A 21,427-nucleotide genomic window follows, 5' to 3' on the forward strand; every position below is an offset into this window, starting at 1 on the left:
TGCTGAGGGAATGGGAGTGGGATGCAAAAGCAGGATGCAGTGGGAGGGTGCAGCTCTAGCATAGAAGGAACAGAATGCAGAATCCAGGGTGCAGGAGGGAGATGCTGGATGCAGGATGGAGATGTGGGGTACCAATGGAGCTCCAGGATGGTGATGCACCACCTCAGGAAGAGGAGAATGGTGGAAACATTTCCCATCTGATTATTAGGGGCAAACGAGAGAATCTCCCAATGACATCAGCTTTTTGGGGATTAGAAATCCAATAGAATTCCAGAAGCATTTTTATTTTCTGAACTGCCCCCATCAGCTCACTGTCTCCAGGACAGAACCATTTATTTAGAGAAAAAACCCTAAAGCTGGAGCCATTCCATCTGAAGACACCCAAATCCAGCATTTCCCTCCTCTCTCCCTAGCATTTCCCACTGTGGAGGTGCCTGAGGGGCTGGATTTGTTGGATTTTTAACTCAGGAGATATTTTAGCTCTTGCAAAAGCATTGCAGCAGCCTCGGGAATGCCGCCACATTAATAAAAGCAAAAATGCAGAGGAGTCTGTTAAGGAAACTCCTGCAAAAATCCCTTCCAGAAACATCGTGGGCAACATTAGCTCTTGGTTTGAGCTTTTCCCCCTGTTTTATTTCATTGGGAAAATGAGTTTTGGAGGTCATCACATGCCCAGAGGATGGTGCAAGGTGGGTTTTTGCAGCAGGTTTGGCCCCTAGATCCTCCTGCCAGTATCAGAGAGGGGTTTTGTGGGGAAAAACCTGGAATTTTCTGCTCAAAATTGGAATTTTCAGGTTAAAACCTACAGCAATCACCGTGAGCTGGAGGATTGGCACAGTGGGTGCAGCCTGGCAGCAGTGCCAGGGACACGGTGAGGCCCCAGCAGTGCCTCTTGCCTGGCAGGCAGGAGAGGGAGAAAAATGCTTTAAAAAGGTAAAAAAAAAAAGCTCCAAAGCAGAAGGCTGAGGTCATTTTCTTGGCGAGGAAGTCGACTCCTTCCAAATGCCTCCGGGTCGGGTTTAATATCAGCAGAAACATTCTTGGGCAGGGTGGGGAGAAAGTACTGCTCTCACCATCGAAAGCAGAACCCTCAAACCCCCCAATGCCCCAGGGAGAAAACCCCAAACATTCTAAAAGCCCCCAAATCAGTTCCCCCAACTCCCAGACTGCTTCTTTGGAACCTCTAGGTGTGAAATAAATGAGTATTGGGGTGGAGAGGTGCGAAAACAGCTCATGGAGGAGGGGAAAATCCCCCCTGAGAGCAGAGAACTGAATCTTTAAAGTAGCTTTTGAGCATCATTTGGCCACTGCTGGGATTTTGGGGATGTGGAGAGGAGGAAAGTGAGGGGGTCTGGTGGGGAAAATGCCATTTTTCCTGTTGTCCTGGAGAGTTTTATCATCACTTCGATCCCTCCTTGATTTAGCATCATCTTGGCGAGCTCAGCACCCAGCAACAACCCCCTGGGGCACGGGGACCTGCGTGCGAGGAATATCCTGCTGGAAAATACATCAAAAAGGAGGGGGGAAATTAAATGGATTTCATCTGCTGCGCTCTGCTCCCAGGGCTGCCTGAGAAGCTCAGGGGCCTGCCAGTGCCTTGTGCGAGCCCTCGGCCGCCCTGCGGAGCTGTTGTGGCTTTTCCAGGGATTTTACACATTAGGAGGGGGTGGTTTGACCGTGTTTGTTTTGCTAAACCTCACCAAAACCCAAACCAGAGCTCAGAGGGAGGAGGAGGAGGAGGCGGGAGATGCAGGGAAAGGTTATTAAAAAATAGGGGCAAAACAAAAAACAGGAGTCGAAGTGGGGAAATGGGTTTGGGATTGCAGCAGAGCAGGGATGTGGCAGTGGGGGAGAGGCAGTGGGTGGCAGGGCTGTGGCACTGGCAGGGGTGCTGTGGGAAGCAGGGATGTGTGGGTGCCAGGGATGCTGCACCTTCCTGGGGATGTGCATCCTGCAAAAATCAAGATGGGGAAAAAATTCCCCAGGAGAACTGGGAGGATAAGAAGCCTCAGGAGGGCTCTGATCCCTCTGGGAGGGAGGCTGTGAGGCGATGCTCTGAAGGGGATTTTCCTCCCTGCTTGCACATTCCTCCCATCAGCAGTATTTACAAGACAGCACCGGGAGAAATCCCAGGTCGGCCGGATCCCCTCCCGCCGGGTCTGGCCCCACAGCCCCCTGCTCCTTAATCTGGGGGCTTTCTCCCTGATCCCTTTGGCCTGTGCTATCCACACCCCATAGCTGCAATCCCTCCTGTGCTGAAGTCCCGCTCGTGCCATTCCAGAGCAGCCCCTCCCAAGATTTTCCCCATCCCAGCACCCATGGCTTCCCCTTCAGCTGCCAGGCTGCTGCCAGGCTGCCCTCGGGGCAGGGTTTGGGGTGGGCTCCACGGGGTTGCTCCATCTTCGGGCAGCGCTGGGAAGACCCAGCAGCAGTGTCCTCTCCTGGGAAAAGGGCTGGGAAGTGTTGCAGGGTGCAGAGAGGTTTGTGGGGTGCTGGGATGCAGCTCACAGGGATGCTGGCCATGCACAGGGATGTTTGTGGGATGCAGGGATGCAGCACACAGGGATGCTGGCCATGCACAGGGATGTTTGTGGGATGCAGGGATGCAGTTCACAGGGATGCTGGCCATGCACAAGGATGTTTATGGGATGCAGGGGTGCAGCAGCACACAGGGATGCTGGCCATGCACAGGGATGTTTGCAGCATCCAGGGCTGTCTGCAGCAGCGTGCAGGGATGCTGGCAGCGCACAGGAACGTTCAGGGTGTGTGGGATGCCAGCAGCACACAGGGACACTGGCTGTGCACAGGGACATTTGTGGCACACCGCGATACTTGCAGCACGGAGGGATGCACGAAGCCACTGAAGGAACACCTGCAGCAGCTTTTCAGGCCCTCCATGCCTCAGTTTCCCCTTGCTGGGAGCCAGGGCTGTTGGTTTCTCCGGGCTCAGCCCCATGGGATGCTGAGGAGAGGGGGGACCTGGCCGTGTGTCTGCCTGGCTGTCGGCTCCGCGCTTGGCCGGCGGCCAGGGCAGCGCTGGGGGCCCGCTGCTCGCCAGATGCGATAAGGAAAGGTTTGGCCCGGGCTGGAAAAAGGAGACAAAAAGAAGAGGGAGGGGGGGGACAAGAAGGGGAAAATAAAAAAAAAAGCAAAAGCAAAGCAAATTCCTTGGCAAATCAAAGCAAAATGCTTGCGCACGGCCTTGCATGCAGCCATCCGTCTTGATAAGGGGCTCTGGGGAGGAGGAGGAGGTGGAGGAGAAGGAGAAGGAGGCAAGCTGACACTGGGAACCTGACAGCAATCCTGCTTCATGGCAAAAAACCTGCCAGATTTCCCACTGCCAGCTGAGGAGGGGCCCAGACACGGCGTGCCTCAGTTTCCCCACTGCATGCATGCACTGAGGTGTGGCAAAGGGGTTAAAACTGCCTTGGAGGGGTTAAACGGGGCGATTTTCTGCCGGGTTTTATCCAAAACATATGTTTTCACCACTATTCGAGTTATCTGGGATATTTCCTGCGTGTTTGCTCCTATGGCAACCGGCCCAGCATGAAAGACCTATTTACTGGGCCTGGGGATAAGGAGCAGCCATATGGTGTCAATTTTGAAGGCGCTCCATCCCCTCCGCCCGTCTCCAGTTCTCCCTCCACCACGGTCTCGGCCCCTCGAGAGGCATCCACCATGAGCAAGGTCCAGCTGGGGTGGGAATGGGCACCAGCAGCAAGGTGAGGTGGTGGGTTGGGTTTTGGGGAGCTCAGAGAAGGTGGAGATGGGCTGCAGCAGTGACCTGGGACCCTTCAGGAGACAGGGATGGAGAGAAGGCACCTGCAGCACCTCCTGAGATCCCTCAGGAGACAGGGATGGAGAGAAGGAACCTGCAGCATTCACCTGAGATCCCTCAGGAGACAGGGATGGAGAGAAGGCACCTGCAGCACCCATCTGAGATCCTCAGGAGACAGGGATGGAGAGAAGGAACCTGCAGCACCTCCTGAGATCCCTCAGGAGACAGGGATGGAGAGAAAGAACCTGCAGCATCTCCTGAGATCCTTCAGGAGACAGGGATGGAGACAAGAGACCCACAATGCTGATCTGGGATCTGCCAGGGTGATAAGGGTGGAGACAACCTCCCTGCAACACTGAGGTCCATGCAGAGAGAAGGTTGAGGACAAGCTGCCTGAATTGTGGGCCCAAGTCTGCCCAGGAGACCAGGCTGGAGAGAGCCTCAGCAGGGCTCATCCCAGCTTGGCCTGGGGCAGGAGGAGAGCTCAGGGGCCACAGAACCTTTTATCACCCTCAGAACCCTCTAGAGGGGTTCAGGGGTTCTGTCCCATCCCAGCAGTCTGGGTTCTTCCAGAGATAACCCCAGTGCCCAGGGAAACCCAACAATCACTGCATGGGGAGGTTCTTTCATCCTTCCTAAAGGCTGAGGCAATTTTTGGTGCCAAAGCAGCTCCATAGAGTTAAATGGCCAAAATACAGGAAAATGAACCAAAATCGCCCTCTAGTCTGCTGTGAAAAAAAAAAAATTAAAGTAAAAAGAAAAGTATTTCCTAATAATTCTTATTTTCTTTTGTTGCCACTGGGTGTTTGCTGCAGGGGAGATGATAAAGCTGGGCAGGACCAGGCACGGCATGGGACAGGGGATTTTGGGAATGATTCACTCCCAAAGCCTCCCGCAGAGGTATTTCTGAGGGGAAAAAAAAAAAAAAAAAAAAAAAAAAAAGCCAAAATAGATTAGTTGGGGCTTTTTAAAAGAAAAATAGAGGTTTTACAGAAGTGACCCTTCCCACCAACCTCACCAATTTTCTTTTTAATAAGGAATAAAAAGCCTTTCAGCCAAAAAAACCCTTTGCTATGAAAACGTGTGTTTGGGTCAAAAAGCCACTTTTGACTGAGGGGAAAATAAACCAACAAAACCCCCCTGACCAATGCATGAAATGATGGGCTGGCAAATCTCACGGGGACACACAGCTTCTTTAAAGGCAACATCTCTTCTGCCTCCTCCTTTCTCTCTTCTCTTCTCTTCTCTTCTCTTCTCTTCTCTTCTCTTCTCTTCTCTTCTCTTCTCTTCTCTTCTCTTCTCTTCTCTTCTCTTCTCTTCTCTTCTCTTCTCTCTCTTCTCTTCTCTTCTCTTCTCTTCTCTTCTCTTCTCTTCTCTTCTCCTCTCCTCTCCTCTCTTCTCTTCTCCTCTCTTCTCCTCTCTTCTCCTCTCCTCCTCCAGTCCTTCTCCTCCTCCTCTTTCCCTCTCCTGTTGTTTAACCCTGTCTCTTCTATCTCATCATTTTCATCTTGTCTCTTCTCATGTTCATCTTTTCTTCCCAGGTGAAGTGTTTCCACGCATGCTCCATCCCAACACCCCTCCAGCCTTTGTGCCCTGTTCCCCATCCATTCCCTTGGAGTGGAAATCCCGGGATTCCCCACTCACACACATTACCTGCCACATTGCAGGGCACATTCAGCAGCTGGTGCCACCCAATGCCACCCGCAATGCCAAGGCTGGGGGGCACCAGGCTGACACCAGCTGTCCCCTTCCCAAAAAGGATCCAAACCTTCCCTCGATGGAGATCACTGGATGCCAAAGGGCATCGGGGTGTTGGGCTGGCCCTGTGGAGGGACAACAGGGACAGAGGGCTGTGTCTCTGGGACAAGGGACATGGGACTGGGACAAGGGACATGGGACTAGGCACCTGCTGGAATCTGGGCCGGGGTGATGGGACAAGGTGACGGGGACTGGGATGTGATGACAGGGACAGATGATGGGGACTGGGATGAGTGATCCCAGGGGACAGGGCTGGGATGATGGGACCTGGACAAGGCACTTGCTGGGGTCAGGAGAATGGGAACTGGGTGGAGGTGCCTGCCAGGGATGGGATGATGAGAAGCAGGACAAGGAAGCTGCTGAGGGTGTGGAGGTGGGAACTGGGATCAGCTACTGCCAGGGGACACAAGAAGGAACCCAGCGGACCCAGCATGGGGCGACAGCGACCAGACCGCGGCGATGGGGAGCATCTCCCAGCCTCAGCCGCTCCACTGGCCCCGAGCTCTGCAGCCAAGCCCGCAGGGGCTCGGTGAGCTCGGGGGCTCGGTGAGCACAGGGGCTCGGTGAGCTCGGGGCTGGGCGAGCACGGGGCTCGGTGAGCTCAGGGGTTCGAAGAGCACAGGGCTCGGTGAGCTCAGGGCCCGGTGAGCTCAGGGCCCGGTGAGCTCAGGGCCCGGTGAGCACAGGGCTGGGCTCTCACAGGGGCTCGATGAGCACGGGGCTGGGCTCGCACGGGGCTCGGTGAGCACAGGGGCTCGGTCAGCTCAGGGCTCGGCTCGCACGGGCTCGGTTCTCTCCCCCAGAGCCGCTCGGTTCGCACGGGCTCGGTTCGCACAGGGGCTCGGTTCGCACGGGGCTCGGTTCGCATGGGCTCGGTTCGCACGGGGGCTCGGTTCGCACGGGCTCGGTTCGCACAGGGGCTCGGTTCGCACGGGGCTCGGTTCGCATGGGCTCGGTTCGCACGGGCTGGGTTCGCACAGGGGCTCGGTTCGCACGGGGCTGGGTTCGCACGGGGCTGGGTTCGCACAGGGGCTCGGTTCGCACAGGGGCTCGGTTCGCACGGGCTCGGTTCGCACGGGGGCTCGGTTCGCACGGGCTCGGTTCTCTCCCCCAGAGCCGCTCGGTTCGCACGGGGCTCGGTTCGCACGGGCTCGGTTCGCACGGGACTGGGTTCGCACAGGGGCTCGGTTCGCACAGGGGCTCGGTTCGCACAGGGGCTCGGTTCGCACAGGGGCTCGGCTCTCACAGGGGCTCGGCTCTCACAGGGCTCGGTTCGCACGGGCTCGGTTCGCACGGGCTCGGTTCGCACGGGTTTGGGTTCGCACGGGTTTGGGTTCGCACGGGCTCGGTTCGCACGGGCTCGGTTCGCACGGGGCTCGGCTCGCTCCCAGCGCCGCCCGGCTCCCGCGGGGCCCGCAGCGCCGAGGGCCGGGCCGCGGCGGGCTCGGGGCCGGGGCCTCGCTCCCACGAGCGGATGAAAGGCTCCCTGTCCAGGCGGCATTAGACGCGCTGCGAAGGCTCATTCCCGATCGGTCACGCTCCGAGGCGCAGCTGCAAAACCCCCTCCGGGAGCCCGGGATGCTCCGGGGGCTTTGTTCGGAGCAGCCCCGCTTCCCGGGGAACCGTGACAAGACGATGGGATTACGGGGCAGGAGAAATGAAATAAAATAAAACCCAGCCTCGCTGGGACCACGCTGGCTGGGCGGAAAAACAAAGGGGACCCTCAAATTCCCTCGTGCTCCTGCCGGGAATGATGGCCCCACCTGGGCGGGGGGAAGGGGCACGGAGAGGGCTTGAGGGTCCCCAAGGAGGGAGGGTGGTTTTTGGGGGTGTCCCCCCCATTTCTGCTCCCTAATCCCAGCACTGAGCAAGCAAGGAAAGGGAGGAAAAACTTGCAAGGAAAAGGAGGAAAAACTTGCAAGGAAAAGGGGGAAAAACTTGCAAGGAAAAGGGGGAAAAACTTGCAAGGAAAAGGGGGAAAAACTTGCAAGGAAAAGGGGGAAAAACTTGCAAGGAAGCAAACCTTGTGAGGAAGGGAAACCTTGGACGGAGGAAAAGCGTGTGAGGAAGGAAACTTCACAAGGAGGAAAACTTGCAACGAGGTAAAGCCTTGAAAGGAAGGAAACCTCCAAGGAGGAAAAGCGTGCAAGGAGGAAAACTTTACATGGAGGATAAACTTTGGGTGGGGGAAAATATCGCAAAGAAGGAAAATCTCGCAAGGAAATAAAACCTTGCGATGAGGAAACCCTTAGGCAAGGAAGGAGATATTGCAAGGAAGGAAATACTTGAAGGAGGAAATAATTTCAAGGAAGGAAAAAGTTTCAATGTAGGAAAATCCTTGCGCGGAGGAAAATTTTAGAAGAAGGAAAACCTTTGACAAGGAAGGAAATCTTGCAAGAAGGAAAACCTTGAAGGAGAAAAACCTCCCAAGGAAGGAAACCTCACAGGTTTGGAGGAAGTGAGGAGGTTGAAGGAGAGGTTCTGCACCTTCCTCCTGGGAGCAGCCCGATCCCTGCTGGCACGGGGCCCGGCACGGTTTGGCTGAAGTTAATTGGGTTAGTGAGCGGCTAAAGGGCGTAGCTTGTCCGGGCGCCTGCTCCCTAATGAGCATCTCATTTGAATCTATGCAAAATAGCAGGGAGCATGGAGACATGCTAATTAAAGTGATTGCTGTTCGCTAATTAAGCAGCAATTCTCCTGCCCAAGAGGGCATTCTCATGCAAATGGGCTCAAGGAGGGGAAAACATCGCCCCAAAAATTGTACAGGGAGAAATTGCAATTTGGCACCACCCCTGGTCTGCAAAACACCTTCATTATGATCCTCATTTGGAGTATTTTTATCCCAAAAAACCAGACTTGGCTGTCTCTTCCGTGCTGAGAACAGTCCTGAAGCCCTCATCTTTTCCAGTAGCTGCCATAAATCAAGTCACTTAACTCCTCAGCTGTGCCAACCCCGATTTTGTTTTATTTTGGGGTGTTTTCTTCAGATTATGGTATTTTTAATCTGCTAAGGATTTTTCTACTCTTCATTTTCTTTCTCTTTTTCCCTCTTTCACACTTGTGGAAATAATGACGTCCTACAGGAAACCTCCCAAGGGATAAAATTAGGGCTGGTAAACACAGGGTAGTGCAGCGTTTTGGTCTCACAGGTTTGTCTGAAAACCATGAGATTTTATTTCAACTCTAGTTTTTTAGGGGGGTTTTAAGCTTATTTTTTCTTTATTTTTAAACATAGCAACTGTGCTTCTTTGCAGTCCTTGTGCTGCTGAAGCCTTTCCTGGTGAAACTTCTTGGGATAAATCCCTTTCCAGCTACCACTTGTGGATGTGACCAAAATACAGCAAATTCCCAAAGAACAAGGCATGTGGGGCATATTTGGGTTCTTTTGGAAGGGGTCAGTGGTTCCGGCACACCACGAGCCCTTGATAAAGCCCCTTTTTGCTATTTTTAGCCTGAGTACGGGGTTCCTTGTGGCATCATCTGGAGAACGCCGATGCATGGAGCATGTGTGGGGGCATTTGGAAAAAGCCAGAGCCGCTCCCTCACTCCAGCGCGACTCTGAACACACACCTGCGTGCAGGGGAGCCGGAGTGGGAGCCGCGGGCTCTCCGTGGGAGCGAGCCGGGCCGGGCCGGGCCGGAGGCTCCGGGAGGCTTCGCAGGTGAGCGGCGCCGGGAGCGGGCACGGCGTGCCCGGCTCCGGGGGTGACAGTCACACAGGGGACAGGCGGCAAGGTCCGTGGGTGCGGGAGCGCGGCCGCCCACGGCTGCACAAGCGCCCGGTCCCGGGGCGGCGCGGCTGCTCGCTGCCCGGTGCCGGACACGGCGGCACTCCGGCCGGGAGGGGGCCCGGTGCCGGCCTTCCCCGTGCCGTGGGTGCCCAGTGCACCTGCTCTCGGGGCCGCGGGTCCCGGCTCACAGGGATGCCCGGTCCGGGCGGTGCGGGGGCGCGGGTCCCGGTTCACAGGGATGCCCGGTCCCGGCGGTGCGGGGGCGCGGTGCCGCGGGTCCCGGCGGTCCGGGATGCCCGGTCCGGGCGGTGCGGTGCCGCGGGTCCTGGTTCACAGGGATGCCCAGTCCGGGCGGTGCGGGGCGCGGGTCCCGGCGGTGCGGGGCGCGGTCTCTCTCCGCGCCGTGCCCGGCAGCGCACGGAGCCGCGGCGCCCCGCGCGCACGTGCACCCCCGGCACCCCGCCCGCTCCCCTTAAAGGGCCCGCAGCGCCGGCACGCCCGGGCCGCGCTCACCGCCGCCCGCTCCCTCCCCTCCTCGGGCGGTGGGTCCGCCCGCGGGGCCCGTGCTCCCCCCCCGGCCGGCGTTGGTTCGCTCCGCGGGGCGGGGCGGGGCGGCGGCGCCTCCCCCGACACGGGGCGCCGGTGGGAGCGGGGCGGGGAGCGCGGCGCGGGGGGAGATAAGCGGCGCCGAGCGGCCGGGCGGCGCTGGATGGAGGCTCCCGCCCGCCGGGACGCCCGCCCCAGCCTGGAATGTCCTGGCGAGCCGCCGCCGAGCGGCACCGGCACCAGGACCGGGACCAGGGAGGGGGCGCGGCGGAGAGGTAACGCGCGCGCTTCCCGCCGCCGGCGCGCGCTGAGGGGGGCGCGGGCGGGCGCGCGCCGGGAGGGGCGGGCGCGGCGCCGCCGTGAGGGGCGAGCGCGGCCCGGGGCGGCCGCAGGTGGCGGCTGCTGTCAGCCCGCTCCGCGCCCTCGGGGCGCCGGGCTGAGCCGGTGCTCGGCGCTCCGGGGAGCGGGGCGAGCCCTCCGCGCTGCCCGGCTCTGATTTATGGGCTCGCTTCGCGGCGAACGCGCCTCCGCTCCGCTCTGTTTGTCACTTAAGCGCGGCGCCGCTTGAAGGAGGTGCCGTAGGGGATGGGTTTGGGGTCGCGTCCAGCCTCTTAACCGCCTTAAAATGGTTAATCTCAATGGTTTTAACCTGTAAGGTCACTTTTCTCTGCAATTAGAGCGGTGGAAAGTCAGTCCCTAAGGCAGGAGGTGGTGTGTGATGCCTGAGGTCTCTGGCTGTAAAGCATCTTGACGTCTTATCTCTGTTATTATTATTTTTGTTGCATTAAGCTGCCTACCTTCTTAAAGCCACACGATTCTTGAATTTTAAATTACTTTCCCTTGCTTTATCTGTCTCTTTGCCAAAAACAAATATAAATTATATAGCTCCTGCCTTCTAATGGAAGAACTTTCCAGCCGTCTGTCCCATGTTTCCAATTCTGATGTTTTTTAAACCAAAAGGGATGTGTTTTCCAGCCGTGACACACCGTCGGGCAGAAAACGGGCAATGTTTATTTTGCTCCCGCCTCGTAACTGTGTAAAGGCTTGGTGAAAGGGTAAATGTGATGGCTTTATGTAGCTTTTTCTTTTTAATTATTATTTTACTGCTTTCCCCTACTGCCTTGCTGCCTCTGGGAAGGAGCAGTCGCGCCGAGCCTGTGGCTGTAAAGCTGTCAGCTCTGAAGGGCTGTTTACTCAGTGAGTTGTGTCTTTCACACATGCACCAGAAATACAATTTACCAACCCAAACACCAGCCCGGTCAGCGAGGTTAGGGCAGCGTGGAAGCTTTGGTTCTCCGGGGTTCTCTCCTTCGTGGCCCGGCGTTCTCCTTGAACAAAGCAGGTAATGCTGGGGTGCAGGCGCTCCCAGCCGAGCTGTGTGGAGCCCCTTTGCTTTCCTCTCCGTCTCCCCCGACTCGGGTGTTTTGACAGTTGCGATTTATGGGATGTACAGCCTGCCCGTAGCTGCTTTAAGGAGAAAAAGTGCTTTTGTGGTAGCGGTTGCTGCGGGCGACGGCCAGCTCCTTCTATATTCCAAAAATTTGCAGTGAACGTTTCCCGGCACAATTTCTTAACGCTTTTCTGTTGAACTTGATATTATTTGCCTTAATTACAGCCAGCATGCCTTTGTTCCACCAAATTAAAATAGGTGTTGAGAGCATGAGTCAAACACATTGAAACCAAGCCCTGCTGTTTCGAAGCAGCTGCAAGCCTGTCTTGTGGGGAGGACTTGGTAATGAAGTGATTAAAAAGAAATAAATATTTTTGACCTGTATTCCCCTTTCCATAAGAAGAGGGAAGCCTGACTGGCTTGGTCTGCATCCCAGAAAATCCTCAGGTTTGTGGGGAGACCCACGGCTGTTGCTCAAAGTTGCTTGAAAGCTGGACTCAGATAGAAGGTGGGATCCACTGAGTTACCTATCATGTTAAAAGGTATTTTTTTTATCCTCCTCAAGGGGTAGGAAGTGAGATGGGAACTGCTGCGGTGTGGAGGGATTAGTAATTCACCCGAGGATGAGCGGGATGTGGCTTTGTCGCCTGGATTAATGTGATTTACACCCTTAAGCTGCTCGTAAACAGCCGTGCCCGTGTGAGCAAGGTGAAGTGTGGGCGGGCAAGCTCGGGTACACCACGGGAAGTATCTTGAGGGGTTGGTTTTTGCCATCCTTCATGCAGTCTTGGTGATTTTTCATCCTTTTTCTCTGTTGTTTTTTTTTTTTTTGCCCCAAACCCCAACATAGTGGCAGTGGGGTTTGGGCTGGCCCCCCTGTGTGCCCCCTCTGCTGGATCACTGGGCTGCTCTGGTGCTAAAATTCTTGGGTTTTACCCCAAAACTGAGGAGGGGGTGGAAAAAAGCCTTGCAAGGAGAGGCCTGACTGCGGGGCAAGTCCCACCAGTGCTTTCATTATCTCAAGGTGTGCTGTAAGCTCATAAACGAGGCTCCTGCTTACTTTGGCTTGCTGGTGTGCCAGAGGAATAAGGCAGCTGTGCTCTGACTTCAGGTGATGTCACTTGAGGATTTTAACTGTCAGAGCTTAAAAATACCCTGGCTTGTTTAAAGACTGCTTCTGCAGATGTGGAAACGGGGAAGCAAAGCAATGGATTGTGAGTGCACAGCCACGTCAGGGTCCAGCATCTCATAAATCCCCCTGTGCCTGTCCCACAGCAGATCTGCTCTGCCTGACGAGGCCTCAGGTGTACCATGAGCAGGGCATTAATTGGTGGGTGCTCACTGCCATGAACTGCAAGACCAATAAAGTCTCAGTGCCAGAAAACTAATGGGGTAACCTGTGATGATTAAATAATTTTGGGAATAAAGCTGTTTTCTGATGTGATGGTACAGTCACAGCCCTTTCTCCTGTAGGGTGTTGGTGTGGCTGGGTGTGTACAGGGCCAGCTGCTGTGATTTCAGGTTGTTTGCAGGGCTGGGTGTGAGGAGCTGTGGGTCAGGGGTGATCTCTGGGTGTACCTGTGTGCACATAGAATGAGCTGTATTGAGGAGGTTCCCTGCAGGTCATGTGAGCTGTTTCTAGTTCTGTGTGTAAAAAGGCATTGAGCTTCACCTGGATTTCCCATATCACCCACCAAACTCACTCTTCACACCTTCTCCAAGAGCTCCTTTACCTCCTCTGCTTCTGCCAGGCCTTTGAGCCTGTGGTGGAAAACCTCCTGCTCTGCATCCTCCTCATTCCCATGTCCACAGATGTGACTCTTGAGGGGTTTCATTGCAGTGCTGTGCTCTTGGCACACAGTCCTCTACAAAATGACACGGGAACGTGGTGAACCTGTTGGTGAGCTTCCACGAGGCTTCAAAACCTTTGGTTTAGTACCAGAAGCCCTGAGACTGAGTGGGTTCTCACCCAGAAACCTGCTGGGAAGGGGAATCTCAGGTAATGTTTTTTATGGAATCGCTTTAATTGGCGACTCGGAAATTGAACGTCTTTTGTTAGACAGCATCTCATTTCTATAAATTAATTGATACTGTAAACTTGCCCTTTGTGGTAGAGGCAGGTGTTTGTCTCCTGCCTTGCTGATGAGCTGCTGACGAGTGAGTGGCTCCCTTGAGCTGAGTCCTGCCCCTGTCTCCTCACTGCAGTGCTCTGCTGTCAGTTCTCTGGGTTTTGGCATTTCAGTGGGCAGGGGAGCTTCACAGCCAGTTGCTATCTGCAGCTGAGGTGAGACTGAGCTGAAAACTTTGTTTCAAGTGAAACTAGTCAAATTTCCTTCTTAAATGGGAACTTGCAGCTTGCCTTTCAATCCTGACTCTCAAAGCTGGTATTTGGGAACCGAACTCTGTTCTCTGTGCACTATTTTGTTATTTTGACATATTTTGTTAATTTGGACGTATTTTGTTGTTTGGGCTGGTATTTGGTTGGTCCTCCAGGTGTTTTCCTTTTCCTACTCACTTCCTGCTCTCTGGAGGCCTCCCTGAGCAAACCCTGCTATTGTGTGTCCCCTTATGCTGCATCATTTGCTCTGGGATGGTGTTTGTCTTTGGCAAAATCAGCAAAAGCCTCTTTGCTGTGTACTTTGGCTAGTGCGAGATCTCCAAGTATGCTGGCCCAAGAATTTCTAGACTAGATAGTTTCCTCTCTCAGTGTGTGTGTGTGTTCACTTCTTTCAGTTGAGCGTTCTTCCAGTAATTTCCTTGGTAGATGGCTCAGTACATCTTCCAGTGCTGACTGTGTCAGAGTTTTCCACTTGTGCTCCCTAGCTCACTTCTCCCTTTCTGCTGGGGATGCTGATTCTCCAGTGACAGTGACCACCTCAGGGAAGTGCTTGTTCAGCCCAGTAAGGGACTGAGCCTTGTACATCCAGACCACCTGCCATTTCCATTAAGCCCATATTCATTCTTTCTGTGTGAGAAATATCTGCTGTCTTTCAACAGGAGGGAAAACAATCATGTAAGGTGGGTTGTTTTCCCATTTTCCGTACCTATGAGATGTCTTGGAGCTCTTCTAGCCAGGTGGGACTCTATTTTTTTTTTCTTTTCCCCCCTCCCCAGCTCCTTGGGCGCAGTTTCACGTTACAGCTCCATCTGAGGACTCGCTGCTGCAGGAGGTGGCAGGTACATTCCTGCCTCTTCCCTGCTGCGGGAATCCAGCACTGGAGCAGCCCCAGGGGAGTGACTCCAGCTAACCCTTCAAAAAAAAATACCCAAGCCCCAAACTTTCCTGGATCTTGCCCCGCAGTTAGAGTTGCTAAATCTTCCACTTGGATGACTGGGAAGGCCCTGAGGGGCTGGTGGGGGGATGGCCCCTTTTGGCAGAACTGGCTTCTAAATTGGCTTTGCTGTCTCCTGATCCTGTGTGCTTGCTCTGCTGCTGAGCCAAGGGTGGGTGCCTTGCAGAGAAGGAGGGATTCTGGCCAGCTCCCTCCATCTCCTGCCTCTGGAAATGCCCATTTGAACCAGTCCAGCTCACAGAAACAGCATGAGAAAAGGATAAAATAATTCCCTAAAGCTCAGAGTGAGCCAGACCAGCTTGGCTGGGATATTGCCATCAGCTTGGCAGCAGGAGGGAGCTGGGGCAGGGGAGCTGAGCATGCCAGGGAAGGAGAAGGAGACCATCCCTTTGGCCGTGGCTGAGCTGAGAGGTGAAACCACACCCTCGGCCTCACCTGTCTCTCTGATCACGTCCTTGATTTATACCCTGGGTTCTGCTGCTTAGCTTTCCCCGCAGACTCCAACCATTGAATCTGATAATGAACCAAGTGGTTGAGTCTTATTTGTTTAATTCAAAGAGAAGTTTAATGCTTCCTTCCTTGCAATGTATGGAGGCTCTGCCTCGCAGCCTGTGGTTTTCTTTGCAGTGAACCTATAAAATGCCAAGACAAGGACTAAAAGGCTCGAGCTGTGAGCAGCTTGTCATTGAAACAGTCTTGGCAAAGAGGCTGAGCTAAAAATTTACATTTTTGAGGGGTTCACAGGTGTTTTGTCTCTGCAGAGGTGTATGAGGGTTGTGTTGCCTGTCAAGTATTCCCTGCCAGCTCACCTTCTGTGTGCTGGTGAGCCCTGGGCATTGTGGCTGCCAGCTCCAGCCAGAGGGGAGCTGTGGGGAGCTTCTCAGCCCCCTTTAATCTTAGATGAAGAACAGACAGATCCTGAATGTCTCTGTAATTGTTCTGTGGCATCTGCTGAAGCACCAAAGTACAGACATGCTGGTGATGTCCAGCCTCCTGGAATTGCTGTTATATTCTGTGTAGACACCTTCTGTCCAAGTGCAGCCTGCTCTAGCTGGAGATGCTCCTGCAGAGGGGTGGGATGGCACCAGGGGGTTTTGTTTCCCAGTCCCCAGTGACTTAAAGAAACCATTTATCTGGGTAAAAGGCTTCACTTTAAAAAAAATCTTGCAAGAAATTTATGTTTTTTCCATGCTAGTTTGGATGGTAAGGACCCAGGTGACTGTTCTTCTCCTGGGGAACAAAAACAAGGGAAGGGGACAGTTCATGTGGCCCCTTCTGAGACAAACAGTGATTGTTTGGAGTTGAAATGCCCTGCTTGCTTCCAGATCAATCCACTTGAAGTTACTGTAGACAGGTGGTATGTTTTCAGTTTTTAATTTCTTTTTTCTTTTTTTTTTCCTTGCTTGTTGTTAGTTGAGAGCTGATAGATCGGCCCAAATAAGGCCATGAGAAAGCCTGGCCATTTCCAGGAGGATCCACAGACAGTCAGTGCATGACTTGTTGCCTTTATCTCTGAGATCAGGAGATTCCTTTGCAGTGATGGATTAATCCACCCTTGAGTGAATAATATAACTGAGAACAAGTAGGAGCCAGCGCTCCAAACAGATGATTTGTTCAGTACGTGTGTGCCTCCCCTCCCCCTCTGAAAAGCATCTTTCTTCACCGTTTCATTCAGCCTGTTGAAACCTCACAGCACCCTGTGTCTGCACCAGCCCCCGGCCCGGCGAGGGGCTGTGCCAAGGCCCCTGCTCCCAGGTGCAGGAGAAGATAAACCAGCATGGAGAGAAGGTGCCTGTGGGCTGCAGGGCTGTGATGTCACCTGTCTGCTCTGGCCGTGACATCACCTGTCTGCACGTTCTGGCTGCAGGGGAGAGTTGGTGCTGGCACCTGCCCGGGTGAGCTTGCACAGCTCCGCTCCCTCGCTGGCAGGGACTGTACCCCAGCGTGGGGCAGCGGGCTCTGCGTGCAGGAGAGGTTGTGTAAAGGAGCTGGAATATTGGGGTTGGGGGAGTGAACTCGCTGGGCACAAGGGGGGATGGCAGTGGGTGGCTTTGTTTAGGAAGATGGTTCTTTGGTTGTGGCAGGGCAGAGCTGTAACTCATCAGCAGAGCCACGGCTTCTGGAGCTGCTTGGGGGTGTCCTGGAGACACCAAAGGTTTCTGTGACATGTGGCCAGTCCTTGTTAGCGCACCTCCAGTACAGGAGACATGGCTAGAAGGGAGTTGTGCAGCTATAGCAGTGGAATTCATGTAGTGAGATCTGTTATCATCCCTGTGGATACACTGGAATAATTCTTTGGCAGCTCATGTGCTGGGTCTTGTTGCTTTAACATCTTGGAATGCATCAAGGTCTGCTCCTCTTGATAGGCTCAGAGAAGGTGTGAGATGCCCGGGGCTCCTCCTGCTCAGGGACCCCCCCAGGCAGTCACAGTCCTACTGAGAAAAGCTTCCACAGCTCAAGGCCAAGTTAGTGGAAGTCCCCAGCTTTGGGGACTTTTCCCCAAAGCTTTCCTTGCTTTTCCCCACAAGCTTTCCTTGTGTCAGGAGTGCCAGTAGCCTTGCCTTGATCCCATGCTTTTGGGGTGTGGGTTTGGAAGCATTGGTGGCAGCTTTCAGCTGCGTTTTGGAGAGTTTCTGTGCTCTGTGGGGTGAAGATAACATACTTAAAATGGCATTCTCCCTTTGGAGAACGGGCTTTGCTGCTGTTGGCTGTACATAATTTCTGGGAGCTGAGGAGTTTTGCTGTGTAATGTTCCAACTCCATGTAGATTAAATGTATTGCAGAGTCAAAATAAACAATAGCATGTGGTTTTCCTTTGTTCCCCCCCCTTCCCCACAATAAGAGTTCACAAAAGTTCTTGAATTAGGGCTCTGTGTGCCATACGCTCAAGCGTAGGCTCAAATTTTCATAAAGCTTGCTGAGGGCTGTTACTGCTGGGGAGCACTTTCTCCTTTGGGATAGCTTTGGAAGTCTCTTTGTTTCTCAGGAGCTTTTTCCAAAGGTGGGTTTCAGTGTAGCACTCGGGTACTTGTTGCCTTAAATGCTTTGCAGTGACAGTGTATTGCAGCTTGATGGAGATTTGAGACTCCTCTAATAAAATGCAAGAGAAGGAGGAAAACCCCGAGGGTTTTTTGGAACAGAAGATGTTTTCTGTTCCTGCCACTAATCTCTGTTGCAGAATGAAATAGGAATGTATACTTTAAATCTCTGTCAGGGTGTAGAAGGAAGCTGGCAACGGATGTAATCAAAAATGTTATTATCAAAACTCTCTAAGTATGTTGAAATTTCAAACTTAATGATATAATTTTAAATTCAGCTATTCAGACTGAGGCATGGTTTTGGGGTGCAGATTGCACTTCCAAATTGTGCATAGAGATGGACCAGAGAGGAGTTTGGAGCAGACTGTAGGTGGTGGGTACTGCAGTGGTATGGCTGGAGTCTTCAGCCCTGTGATTTCCAGTGACGGGTGGCAGCATTAAATTGAGGTGTGGTTTTCTAGATTAAGGACTTTGTGGCTGAGCACTTAAAAAAGGGTCCAGTTTCCAAGTTAGCATTTTTCCTAATTAGTGCGTTTGCCGTGGCTTGTACGTAACCAGCACATGTAGAAAGTGTACGTGTTCAGAGTTTGTCTGAAACAGCTCTGGGCACAGCGAGCACAAGGAAGCACACCAGACCTGATGTGCAGCAGCAGAGACTCCACTCAGTGCAAGAGGAGACAGAAAGTTTCCAGCCTTAGACTTGGAATAAGGGAACTGCGAGTAACCTTCACCCTTGTGACCCTTCAGCCTTGAGTGGGGAGGCTGCAGGTTGAGGATGCAGAAGGAGCTCAAGTCCTTCTCTGAGCCAAAGGTGTGAAGCTGTTTATTTTCACTGGGACAATGTATATATTGCAGGAGGCAGATGCTTGCCTGCTTAACCCGAGCACTCTGTGCTTATCTGGGCTCTGGCGAGTGTACAAGTGTTGTCCCTTCTAATCCCCCAACATTAAACAGTCCAGGCACCTTTCCCTGGCTGAGCCTGGGACTGCTTTAAAAAACACACAGAGAGAAGCCAACAAAAAAGAAACATTTGCTTTCTTTGCCAAGTTTAAATGAAGACTAATGCCGTGGTGCTGCTTAATCTTGTTTTTCTTGCTATCTGATGGATGCTAACGTGGGATGGAATCAATCCCGGCAGCCGGTTATCTTTGCAGGGCCCCCAGTTGCTGAGCTCGGCATTAAAGTCTCGTGGGGGAGTTGATTTGCTATGAAGAGTCTGGAACTTTCTTCCTATGTGGTGAAGCTGTGGCTGTGGCATCCATCTTCCTTTGGGAAGGTGTCTCCAGGAATTGCCAGTCTGCTGTTGGACGTCCAAACAGAAATCCTGCTCGGCAGAGCAGGATATGTCTGAGCGAGTGAGAGCAGGGCACAGTCAGGTGAACCTGGCGGAAAGTTCTCCCTGGTCCCTGTGATGAAACTTAACTCCTTTCCTATCAGTTGCTCGTGTTTGAACTGGTTCTGCTGGGAACAGCTGCCATGGCCCCGATTTGCAGGAGGTTTGGGCTGTGACTCACGACCTGCCACCGTGAGGGTGCTGCCCCGAGTGCCCCCAGCCCTGGGCAGGGGTCCCTGCTGCTGGCAGGGCTGAGCTGGCAGCCTGGGCTTGGCTGCACGGAGTGGAGCAGGAGGGCTGGAGGAGCCAAGCCCTCAGGCCAGAGCTTGGTGATGACTGCTGCCTCCCTCCCTTGGATCAAGGCTCTGCTGGCATGAGGAAGGAGGCGGGAAGCTGCACCGGTGCTGGGTTGTGCAACACCACTGAGCCAAGCCAACCCAAAGCCTCCCTCTCTTTCCCCCATGTTCCACTGCCCTTCTCCTTGCCTGGGAGCCAGGTTGGTTTGTTGTAGCAAACCTGGCCTGACCAACGCAATTTTTTCATTTCTTTTTCTGCCGAGCTGCTGCTTTTATCTGGGCCTGAGGCAGAGGGGCTCCTTTTGCTAAGCAATATTGTCAGTTGTGTCAGGATTCCTTCCCTCGAGGTGAAGAAGTGCAGAAGTGTGCATTTGCCAGAGAGCTCGGACTTCAATTTTGAAACCAGGTTTGGTCTTTTGAGCGTGGGGGAAGGGAGGGGAGGAGAGCAGTAAAACTGAATTACTGTAAGGCTGGAGGATGGATTGTGTGAAGGCTTGTTTTAATCGGGGGAGGAAAGGCCGGGGTCTTTCCTGCTCTCTCCCTCAGCTGTCCCTGGTTAGCTGGTTTGCTTTTTAATAAGCATTGTTCTGCCTGGAGCCTGGGTCCAGCAGCAGGGAGTGTTGGCATTGCCTGTGACAGCCTGTGGACAGCTGTAACAAGGGGGGAAGCAGTGACTTGGAGTGCAGGGCAGCACTTTTGTTTAGAAAGCAGGGTCCAGATGGGTCTGTTGCTGCAGTCTGAGCCCAGTTCCAGCACGGTGAGTTCTGAGGTGCCTCACGACTGTGCTGTAACACAGGCTTGGCTCTCTGGTTCCAGTGCACCTCCCATATCCTGCAGCCATGAGTTCACAGGCTCCTAATTGCCTATGATGTAAGACAGCAGTAGATGAGGTTGCTATAAATTCTGGCTGCAGGTGTGGATTTAATGGCTGTGCTTCCCTTTAAGGGCTCACGGATAGCATGGATCCCTGCAAGTTACAACAGACCGAGTTGGACTCGGGCTAGCACAGCTAAAAGAACCCATTTGTCTGCGTTTTTTAGAGTTGTTGCTTGCTGGAGGCTACCAAAGGACGAGGTGTCAGTGTTCATCTGGAATTGCCTGGGGAATGAGCTCGCTGTCCTCTAGCAGAGCTCAGCCGTGGTTCCAATTCTTTCCATCCATGTTCTCTCAGGGCTAAACAACCCAGGTGAGAGAGTGCCACTGGAAGGGACCTTTAGGCAGCATGTGTGGACACAAGCACCTTTGTCTGAGAGTATGACAGCATTTTCTGATGACCAGAACAAGACTGTGGTTCTTACTAGTCCTTTTTATTTTTTATTCATGCTGGATTCTGGTTTTAGAAGCCATAGACAAATTATAATCGTGGGTGATGATCCTTGACATGCACAATGCAAGCTTTTTCGAGGGGAAAAAAAACCACTCCCTGAGGCAGTTACTCCAGCTTGCTGTGGTGTGTGCACCTGTAGTGTGGATAATCAGGATGATGAGTTCCCTAGCTCCCTTGAGAAAAGGGGCATGGCTCACGTGGATTTTGGTTTTGTATATTTTTCTTCAGTTTTGCACACATTCTTGCAGTCCAGGGTTTGTTCAGCATACCATGGTGCTTCATGAGTTGAGCTGAGGCCTCACGCTGTTCAAGGGCTGAGTTCCTGTTCTTGGATGTCCATTCCCACCCCTCCTTTGGGCTGGTGCTCCAGGACTGCATGGGGAGCTATACTGCTCCCTCATCCAGGTGAAAACTGAACCTCATTTTTTCCCTGGCTGAGTTTTCAGCTGCATCTGCCAGCAGATCTGACTCACTTGCTGGCCGCAGGATCCCTGCTGCAGATAGGAGAATGCAAGCCAGGTCCTGAAGGAAGGTGTTGCTGCCCTCCTCGGCAGCAGCCCATCTTTAAATTGGCTGAAAAACTGGTTGCGAAATCTCATTCTTGCTAAAAACCAGAGCTGCAGAAGTAAAGCAGGCGCCTCTCTCCGAGGCTGGGGCCAGCCCTGAGGAAGAGGGGAGGGGGTGTTGGCCCAAGGACCCTTGCAGGGACATGACTGAAGGCAGCAGAGCTGTCACAGGTGTCCCTGCAGTGGTGTGGCACAGGTGTCGAGCTGAATGTGGGGAAGAAAATGGAAATGTGAGGCAAAGTTGTGCCAAAGCAGGAGAGATCAAGACAGGAGAGGTCTGAGGGGTCCTGGAAGAGCAAAGGGTGAGAATTTTGCATGTATTTGGCCTACTGTGATGGAACTGTTAAACTAATGATACCCTTGGCTCCCTTG

General features: G+C 53.5%; 1 protein-coding gene and 1 long non-coding RNA gene across 5 annotated transcripts in view; one reads left to right on the plus strand and one right to left on the minus strand.

Moving 5' to 3' along the window:
- Positions 1 to 9,895: 9,895 nt before the first annotated feature.
- Positions 9,896 to 21,427, plus strand: part of CDON (cell adhesion associated, oncogene regulated) — a 55,683-nt gene continuing 44,151 nt past the window's right edge. For 2 of the 4 annotated variants that reach the window (XM_064398054.1, XM_064398052.1), the window contains exon 1: positions 9,896 to 10,087. The gene's annotated coding sequence lies outside the window, so the exon portion shown is untranslated. Of the gene's footprint in view, positions 10,088 to 11,396; positions 11,911 to 16,568; positions 19,569 to 21,427 lie in introns of those variants that run through there. The other 2 variants (XM_064398055.1, XM_064398053.1) reach the window with 2 other exon arrangements.
- Positions 15,642 to 16,604, minus strand: LOC135285618 (uncharacterized). Its single transcript, XR_010350411.1, has 2 exons — positions 16,159 to 16,604; positions 15,642 to 16,049 (listed from the first exon to the last, which is right to left on the minus strand). It is a non-coding gene; the product is annotated as an uncharacterized LOC135285618 (long non-coding RNA).

The sequence above is a fragment of the Passer domesticus genome, chromosome 23 (assembly GCF_036417665.1).
Source record: "Passer domesticus isolate bPasDom1 chromosome 23, bPasDom1.hap1, whole genome shotgun sequence".
Lineage (NCBI taxonomy): Eukaryota > Metazoa > Chordata > Aves > Passeriformes > Passeridae > Passer > Passer domesticus.